The following is a 10945-nucleotide window of genomic DNA, read 5'->3' as shown; positions in this document are numbered from 1 at the left end:
AAGCCTCGGTGTAACGCTCATTCCTTCGACGATAAACCCGAATCCGACCATCACCCCTGGTGAGACAAAACTGCAACTCGTCAGTGAAGAGCACTTTTTGCCAGTCCTGTCTGGTCCAGCGACGGTGGGTTTGTGCCCATAGGTGACGTTGTTGCTGGTGATGTCTGGTGAGGACCTGCCTTACAACAGGCCTACAAGCCCTCAGTCCAGCCTCTCTCAGCCTATTGCGGACAGTCTGAGCTCTGATGGAGGGATTGTGCGTTCCTGGTGTAACTCGGGCAGTTGTTGTTGCCATCCTGTACCTGTCCCGCAGGTGTGTTGTTCGGATGTACCTGTTGGGGTTCGTTCCTTGTTCCTTGTCAATCATTTGCATATTGGTGAAATTAGCATTCAGACAATATCTTTAAGTAAATCAATCATTCATTTATTAATGCAATTGCAGACAGAAGTTGACAACGGGAACATAGCACGCATGTTTCCGAGTAAGTTCTGCAAAATAGAAAATGGTCCAAGTTGTTTTATTATGCTTGCAGTCAACCTACACAATCACAACCTTAATATATCAATAATTTGGTACAGCCCCTATCATGACCCCAAGGTGAACCCAACATACCGATCCTGTGCAGGTGTTGTTACACTGTGAGGATTATCAGCTGTCCGTCCTGTCTCCCTGTAGCGCTGTCTTAGGCGTCTCACAGTACAGACATTAAAATGTATTGCCCTGGCCACATCTGCAGTCCTCATGCCTCCTTGCAGCATGCCTAAGGCACGTTCACGCAGATGAGCAGGGAACCTGGGAATCTTTCTTTTGGTGTTTTTCAGAGTCAGTAGAAAGGCCTCTTTAGTGTCCTAAGTGACCTTAACTGCCCACCGTCTGTAAGCTGTTAGTGTCTTAACGACCGTTCCACAGGTGCATGTTCATTAATTGTTTGTGGTTCATTGAACAAGCATGGGAAACAGTGTTTAAACCCTTTACAATGAAGATCTGTGAAGTTTTTGGGATTTTTATGAATTATCTTTGAAAGACAGGGTCCTGAAAAAGGGATGTTTCTTTTTTTGCTGAGTTTATGTAACCGGTGGATTTTGAGGGCCAGGGAGAGGATCTTCTTAGTTAAACATGATGTACTGCACTCGCCTGTAGGCTACTGTACCACTGTGATGTGATGGTTAAGGTAAATGGGAGATGGTTACTGCACTTAGGTACTTTTCCATTTTCTGTTTTCTAACCTAAATTATAACAAAAACATTTATATTTTCTATTCTGATTCTGAACTGCAGGGTGAAGGGCTTTATTTTTTATTCACATGATTGCATTGAGCAACAGGGCAGTGTCTCTTTTAGGAGGTTTGGTTTCAGACAGGGCTAAGCTATTTTATGAATAAACAAACTTTTCCCAGAGGACTTAGAGGAGTTTTGACAGTAGCAGTGTTGTTGTTGCAGTAAAGATGTGGCATGCTCCCTCTCTCCACAACCCCCAGAGAAAAGTAACACGTAATCTCCATTCCCTCATTCCCTCTATTTATGAAGCTATTTATGCTTGATAATGTTCATGGTGTCGGTCAGATGAGTCGATTTGAAATGAGAGGTACTGGCACATCAGAGACAATTACAGTGCATTCGGAAAGTATTCAGACCCCTTGACTTTTTCCACATTTTGTTACAATACAGCCTTATTCTAAAATTGATTTAAAAAAAATATATCATCAATCTACACACGATACCCCATAATGATGAAGCAAAAACACGTTTTTACAAATTCTTGCAAATGTATTAAAAATAAAAAAATATCAAAAAAATACATTTACAAGTATTCAGACCCTTTACTCAGTACTTTGTTGAAGCACCTTTGGCAGTCTTGAGTCTTCTTGGTTATGATGCTACAAGCTTGGCACACCTGTATTTGGGCAGTTTCTCCCATTCTTATCTGCAGATCCTCTCCAGCTCTGTCAGGTTGGATAGGGAGCATCGCTGCACAGCTATTTTCACGTCTCTCTAGAGATAGATCGGTTCAAGTCCAGGCTCTGGCTGGGCCACTCAGGACATTCAGAGACTTGTCCCGAAGCCACTCCTGCGTTGTCTTGGCTGTTGTCCTGTTGGAAGGCGAACCTTCACCCCAGTCTGAAAGTTCTGAGCGCTCTGGAGCAGGTCCACCGTAGGGATGGTGCCAGGTTTCCTCCAGATGTGACACTTGGCATTCATGCCAGAAACTTCAATCTTGGTTTCATCAAACCTGAGAATCTTGTTTCTCATGGTCTGAGAGTCTTTAGGTGCCTTTTGGCAAACTTCAAGCGGGCTGTCATGTGCCTTTTACTGAGGAGTGGCTTCCATCTGGCCACTCTACCATAAAGGCCTGTTTGGTGGAGTGCTGCAGAGATGGTTGTCTTTCTGGAAGGTTCTCCCATCTCCACAGAGGAACTCTAGAGCTCTGTCAGAGTGACCATCGGGTTCTTGGTCACCACCCTGACCAAGACCCTTCTCCCCCGATTGCTCAGTTTCGCAGGGCGCCCAGCTCTTGGAAGAGTCTTGGTGGTTCCAAACTTCATCCATTTAAGAATGATGCTGGCCACTGTGTTCTTGAGGACCTTCAATGCTGCAGACATTTTTTGGTACCCTTCCCCAGATCTGTGCCTCGACACAATCCTGACTCGGAGCTCTACGGACAATTCCTTCGACCTCATGGCTTGGTTTTTTCTCTGACATGTACTGTCAACTGTGGGACCTTATATAGACAGGTGTGTGCCTTTCCAAATCATGCCCAATCAATTGAATTTACCACAGGTGGACTTCAATCAAGTTGTAGAAACAACTCAAGGATGATCAATGGAAATAGGATGGACCTGAGCTAAGAGCAAAGGGTCTCATAGCAAAGGGTCTGAATACTTATGTAAGTAATGTATTGTATGTAGATTGATGAGGGGGAAAAAACTATTTAATCAATTTTATAATAAGGCTGTAACGTAACAAAATATGGAAAAAGGAAAAGGAGTCTGAATACTTTTCCGAATGCACTGTATATCCTGTAGCCTAGCCCTGTCACAGACCAATCAGTCACTGTATATCCTGTAGCCTAGCGCTGTGACAGACCAATCAGTCACTGTATATCCTGTAGCCTAGCGCTGTGACAGACCAATCAGTCACTGTATATCCTGTAGCCTAGCGCTGTGACAGACCAATCAGTCACTGTATATCCTGTAGCCTAGCGCTGTGACAGACCAATCAGTCACTGTATATCCTGTAGCCTAGCGCTGTGACAGACCAATCAGTCACTGTATATCCTGTAGCCTTGCGCTGTGACAGACCAATCACAGTGTTGTGCTTGTTGCTGTTATAGGCTTACAGATTCAAAGTAAGCTGATACAGTGATTGAAGGAAGGATGAACTGGAGAGATACGGTGAGGAGAAAGGGAGTGACAGTGAGAGAAGAACAGTAATGTAAACAGGTGTTAAAATTCCCTTCTTCCAGTTTCTCTTAAACTGTGGACAACATCTCGTTCAATGGCCTCACTCACAGCTATGACACACATACATACACACACACAGATGCACACACACAGACACAGACACACACACACACAGACACACACACACACACACACACACACACACACACACACACACACACACACACACACACACACACACACACACACACACACACACACACACACACACACACACAGTCCACCCTTCAGTCTGATGTGTAAATCACCACCTCTCATGTTTTCCTCAGTGTGTCTCTTCATCATGATTCAGGGGTCAGGGGTCAGGACTGTCTTTAATCAAAGACTCTTTCATTCCCTCAAGTCTTTGATTAGTGCTCTTCACACAGACTGAGACAAAGGCTGTCTAAGATATCTGTAACCACCCATCTTTATTTCTCCCACCCTGATGAGAAGCATGAGAAGAATGACATCAAATAGAGATGATTTAAAGTGTCCTAGCCATTTTATTTCTTCCTTGTTAAAAGAGACCACCATTACTTCAAGGCTGTGGAAAAGATCAAAGCACCTTCGTTACCATCTGCCCATCTGATTGTTCTTCTCCTCCTCTTTCCTCTGACCGCATGTCTCTCTCAATGTTAGCCTCTCTGATTCATGCAGGAACATACCCATTTCTATAGCTTTACTGGCTCTTAGTATTTCTGTTCTTGACCAGGTTTGAACTTCTCACAGCTGCACTGCATTGCAACTCAACGATTATAATGGTCCTTTCCCTCCTCTAATCTACCCTCCTCCTGCGCTTTTTACCCCCCCATCTCCTTCTCTCTCTCCCCTTTATCTCTCTCCCTCTCTCTCTCCCCCTCTCTCTCTCACTCGCTCTCTCTCCCTCTCTCTTTCCATTTCTCTCTCTCCCCCGTCTCTCTCTCTCTCTCTGTCCCTCTCTCTCGCTCCCTCTCCCCCCTTTCTCTCTCTCTCTCTCTCGCGCTCTCAATTCAATTTCAATTTAATGGCTTTATTGGCATGGGTAACATATGTTTACATTGCCTAAGCAAGTGAAATAGACAAAAAATGTACAGTAAACATTACACTCACAAAAGTTACAAAATAATAAAGACATTTCAAATGTCATATTATGTCTTTATACAGTGTTGTAATGATGTGCAAATAGTTAAAGTACAAAAGTGAAAATAAATAAACATAAATATAGGTTGTATTTACAATGGTGTTTCTTCTTCACTGGTTGCCCTTTTCTTGTGCAACAGGTCACACATTTTGCTGTTGTGACTGCACACTGTAGTATTTCATCTAATAGATATGGGAGTTTATCAAAATTGGATTTGTTTTCAAATTCTTTGTGGGTCTGTGTGATCTGAGGGAAATATGTGTCTCTAATATGGTTATACATTTGGCAGGAGATTAGGAAGTGCAGCTCAGTTTCCACCTCATTTTGTGGGCAGTGTGCACAAAGCCTGTCTTCTCTTGAGAGCCAGGTCTGCCTTCGACGGCCTTTCTCAATAGCAAGGCTATGCTCACTGAGTCTGTACATAGTCAAACATTTACTTATTTTTGGGTCAGTCACAGTGGTCAAGTATTCTGCCACTGTGTACTCTCTGTTTAGGGCCAAATAGCATTCTAGTTTGCTCAGTTTGTTGGTAAATTCTTTCCAATGTGTCAAGTAATTATCTTTTTTTTTCTCTTTTGATTTGGTTGGGTCTTATTGTGTTGCTGTCCTGGGGCTCTGTTGGGTCTGTTTGTGTTTGTGAACAGAGCCCCAGGTCCAGCTTGCTCAGGGGACTCTTCTCCAGGTTTATCTCTCTGTAGGTGATGGCTTTGTTATGTAAGGTTTGGGAATCGCTTCCTTTTAGGTGGTTGTAGAATTTAACGGCTAATTTCTGGATTTAGAAAGTTAGCGGGTATCAGCCTAATTCTGCTCTGCATGCATTATTTTGTGTTTTACGTTGTACACTGATTATATCTTTGCAGAATTCTGCATGCAGAGTCTCAATTTGGTTTGTCCCATTTTGTGAATTCTTGGTTGGTGAGCAGACCCCAGACCACACAACCATAAAGGGCAATAGGTTCTATAACTGATTCAGGTATTTTTAGCCAGATCCTAATTGGTATGTTGAATTTTATGTTCCTTTTGATGGCATAGAAGGGCCTTCTTGCCTTGTCTCTCAGTTCGTTCAGAGCTTTGTGGAAGTTGTGGAAGTTGTGGCGTTGATGTTTAGGCCGAGCTATGAATCGTTTTTTGCTCTAGGGCAACATTGTCTAGATGGAATTTGTATTCTTTTTTTTTTCTTACTGAGATTTACTGTCAGGGCCCAGGTCTGACAGAATCTGTGCAGAAGATCTAGGTGCTGCTGTACGTCCTCCTTGGTTGGGGACAGAAGCACCAGATCATCAGCAACCCCCCCCCCCCCCCCCCCCCATCTCTCTCTCCCTTTCTCTCTCTCTCTCCCTTTCTCTCTCTCCCACTCTCGTGAGGACAGTTTGACTGTAAAAAGCAGAGAGAGTGAGAGAGAGTTTCTGCTCTCGTGCCAACTCCTCATGGAATTGTCATGCAAGATGCAGAAACAGACCAGGCTAACTGAGGGTAGTTCTTTAATAGAATGGTCTTGTCTGACTAACATATCTGACTTAATAAGTAGACGTCAGAGAGTGGAGCTCATTGACGTAACGGTTTCCTTCAATTATGTAGTCCTTATGTCACATGAATCATCGTAGCCTGACGATAAAGAAGTCACGACAAGAGCATGCTGGTTTTCCTCTACATCATGCTGGTTTTCCTCTACATTATGCTGGTTTTCCTCTACATTATGCTGGTTTTCCTCTACATTATGCTGGTTTTCCTCTACATTATGCTGGTTTTCCTCTACATCATGCTGGTTTTCCTCTACATTATGCTGGTTTTCCTCTACATTATGCTGGTTTTCCTCTACATTATGCTGGTTTTCCTCTACATTATGCTGGTTTTCCTCTACATTATGCTGGTTTTCCTCTACATTATGCTGGTTTTCCTCTACATCATGCTGGTTTTCCTCTACATTATGCTGGTTTTCCTCTACATCATGCTGGTTTTCCTCTACATTATGCTGGTTTTCCTCTACATTATGCTGGTTTTCCTCTACATTATGCTGGTTTTCCTCTACATTATGCTGGTTTTCCTCTACATTATGCTGGTTTTCCTCTACATTATGCTGGTTTTCCTCTACATTATGCTGGTTTTCCTCTACATCATGCTGGTTTTCCTCTACATCATGCTGGTTTTCCTCTACATTATGCTGGTTTTCCTCTACATTATGCTGGTTTTCCTCTACATTATGCTGGTTTTCCTCTACATTATGCTGGTTTTCCTCTACATTATGCTGGTTTTCCTCTACATCATGCTGGTTTTCCTCTACATTATGCTGGTTTTCCTCTACATCATGCTGGTTTTCCTCTACATTATGCTGGTTTTCCTCTACATTATGCTGGTTTTCCTCTACATCATGCTGGTTTTCCTCTACATTATGCTGGTTTTCCTCTACATTATGCTGGTTTTCCTCTACATCATGCTGGTTTTCCTCTACATTATGCTGGTTTTCCTCTACATTATGCTGGTTTTCCTCTACATCATGCTGGTTTTCCTCTACATTATATTCCCACATTTACAGATTTTGTGTGCAATAAGACCAATACGGCACATGTAATGGTTTGGAAAACACAGCCATATCGATCAAACAGTTCCACAACATTATATTCCCAATCCTGCATTATAAGAGTCTAAATGTGCATTTATTTCTATGACAAACCAAACAGAGCACACTAATAAATATGTCATGTGTTGTTGCACAGATACACAGGCCACTGAAATAGACCAAAACACTACAGTAACACTGACCAGGACTGTTCCAGTTACTATAAGACCAACACCCTACAGTAACACTGACCAGGACTGTTACAGTTACTATAAGACCAACACCCTACAGTAACACTGACCAGGACTGTTACAGTTACTATAAGACCAACACCCTACAGTAACACTGACCAGGACTGTTACAGTTACTATAAGATCAACACCCTACAGTAACACTGACCAGGACTGTTACAGTTACTATAAGACCAACACCCTACAGTAACACTGACCAGGACTGTTCCAGTTACTATAAGACCAACACCATACAGTAACACTGACCAGGACTGTTCCAGTTACTATAAGACCAACACCCTACAGTAACACCAGGACTGTTCCAGTTACTATAAGACCAACACCCTACAGTAACACTGACCAGGACTGTTACAGTTACTATAAGACCAACACTCTACAGTAACACTGACCAGGACTGTTACAGTTTATACAAGACCAACACCCTACAGTAACACTGACCAGGACTGTTACAGTTACTGTAAGACCAACACCCTACAGTAACACCAGGACTGTTACAGTTACTATAAGACCAACACCCTACAGTAACACCAGGACTGTTACAGTTTATACAAGACCAACACCCTACAGTAACACTGACCAGGACTGTTACAGTTACTATAAGACCAACACCCTACAGTAACACTGACCAGGACTGTTACAGTTACTATAAGACCAACCCTACAGTAACACTGACCAGGACTGTTACAGTTACTATACGACCAACACCTTACAGTAACACTGACCAGGACTGTTACAGTTACTATAAGACCAACACCCTACAGTAACACTGACCAGGACTGTTACAGTTACTATAAGACCAACACTCTACAGTAACACTGACCAGGACTGTTACAGTTACTATAAGACCAACACTCTACAGTAACACTGACCAGGACTGTTACAGTTAATATAAGACCAACACCCTACAGTAACACTGACCAGAACTGTTACAGTTACTATAAGACCAACACCCTACAGTAACACTGACCAGGACTGTTACAGTCACTATAAGACCAACACTCTACAGTAACACTGACCAGGACTGTTACAGTTACTATAAGACCAACACCCTACAGTAACACTGACCAGGACTGTTACAGTTACTATAAGACCAACACTCTACAGTAACACTGACCAGGACTGTTACAGTTACTATAAGACCAACACTCTACAGTAACACTAACCAGGACTGTTCCAGTTACTATAAGACCAACACCCTACAGTAACACTGATCAGGACTGTTACAGTTACTATAAGACCAACACCTAACTGTAACACTGACCAGGACTGTTACAGTTACTATACGACCAACACCCTACAGTAACACTGACCAGGACTGTTACAGTTAATATAAGACCAACACCCTACAGTAACACTGACCAGGACTGTTACAGTTAATATAAGACAAACACCCTACAGTAACACTGACCAGGACTGTTACAGTTACTATAAGACCAACACCTAACTGTAACACTGACCAGGACTGTTACAGTTACTATAAGACCAACACCCTACAGTAACACTGACCAGGACTGTTACAGTTACTATAAGACAAACACCTAACTGTAACACTGACCAGGACTGTTACAGTTACTATAATACCAACACCCTACAGTAACACTGACCAGGACTGTTACAGTTAATATAAGACCAACACCCTACAGTAACACCAGGACTGTTACAGTTGCTGTAAGACCATCATCCTACAGTAACACTGACCAGGACTGTTACAGTTACTATAAGACCAACACCCTACAGTAACACTGACCAGGACTGTTACAGTTACTATAAGACCAACACTCTACAGTAACACTGACCAGGACTGTTACAGTTACTATAAGACCAACACCCTACAGTAACACTGACCAGGACTGTTACAGTTACTATAAGACCAACCCTACAGTAACACCAGGACTGTTACAGTTACTATAAGACCAACACCCTACAGTAACACCAGGACTGTTACAGTTTATACAAGACCAACACCCTACAGTAACACTGACCAGGACTGTTACAGTTACTATAAGACCAACACCCTACAGTAACACTGACCAGGACTGTGACAGTTACTATAAGACCAACACTCTACAGTAACACTCACCAGAACTGTTATAGTTACTATAAGACCAACACCCTACAGTAACACTGACCATGGCTGTTACAGTTACTATAAGACCAATACTCTACAGTAACACTGACCAGGACTGTTACAGTTACTATAAGACCAACACCCTACAGTAACACTGACCAGGACTGTTACAGTTACTATAAGACCAACACTCTACAGTAACACCAGGACTGTTACAGTTACTATAAGACCAACACCCTACAGTAACACTGACCAGGACTGTTTCAGTTACTATAAGACCAACACCTTACAGTAACACTGACCAGGACTGTTACAGTTACTATAAGACCAACACTCTACAGTAACACTGACCAGGACTGTTACAGTTACTATAAGACCAACACTCTACAGTAACACTAACCAGGACTGTTCCAGTTACTATAAGACCAACACCCTACAGTAACACTGACCAGGACTGTTACAGTTACTATAAGACCAACACCTAACTGTAACACTGACCAGGACTGTTACAGTTACTATAAGACCAACACCCTACAGTAACACTGACCAGGACTGTTACAGTTACTATAAGACAAACACCTAACTGTAACACTGACCAGGACTGTTACGGTTACTATAATACCAACACCCTACAGTAACACTGACCAGGACTGTTACAGTTAATATAAGACCAACACCCTACAGTAACACCAGGACTGTTACAGTTGCTGCAAGACCATCATCCTACAGTAACACTGACCAGGACTGTTACAGTTACTATAAGACCAACACCCTACAGTAACACTGACCAGGACTGTTACAGTTACTATAAGACCAACACTCTACAGTAACACTGACCAGGACTGTTACAGTTACTATAAGACCAACACCCTACAGTAACACTGACCAGGACTGTTACAGTTACTATAAGACCAACCCTACAGTAACACCAGGACTGTTACAGTTACTATAAGACCAACACCCTACAGTAACACCAGGACTGTTACAGTTTATACAATAATAATACCAGGATGTCCACAATAATAATACCAGGATGTCCACAATAATAATACCAGGATGTCCACAATAATAATACCAAGATGTCCACAATAATAGTACCAGGATGTCCACAATAATAGTACCAGGATGTCCACAATAATAATACCAGGATGTCCACAATAATAATACCAGGATGTCCACAATAATAATACCAGGATGTCCACAATAATAATACCAGGATGTCCACAATAATAATACCAGGATGTCCACAATAATAATACCAGGATGTCCACAATAATAGTACCAGGATGTCCACAATAATAGTACCAGGATGTCCACAATATTAATACCAGGATGTCCACAATAATAATACCAGGATGTCCACAATAATAGTACCAAGATGTCCACAATATTAATACCAGGATGTCCACAATAATAATACCAGGATGTCCACAATAATAATACCAGGATGTCCACAATAATAATACCAGGATGTCCACAATAATAATACCAGGATGTCCACAATAA

Source organism: Salmo salar, chromosome 01 (genome assembly GCF_965601325.2).
Source record: "Salmo salar chromosome 01, fSalSal1, whole genome shotgun sequence".
In the NCBI taxonomy this organism is placed as follows: Eukaryota; Metazoa; Chordata; class Actinopteri; order Salmoniformes; family Salmonidae; genus Salmo; species Salmo salar.
The sequence above is the reverse complement of the archived record's forward strand: the minus strand, read 5'-3'. Positions refer to the sequence as shown.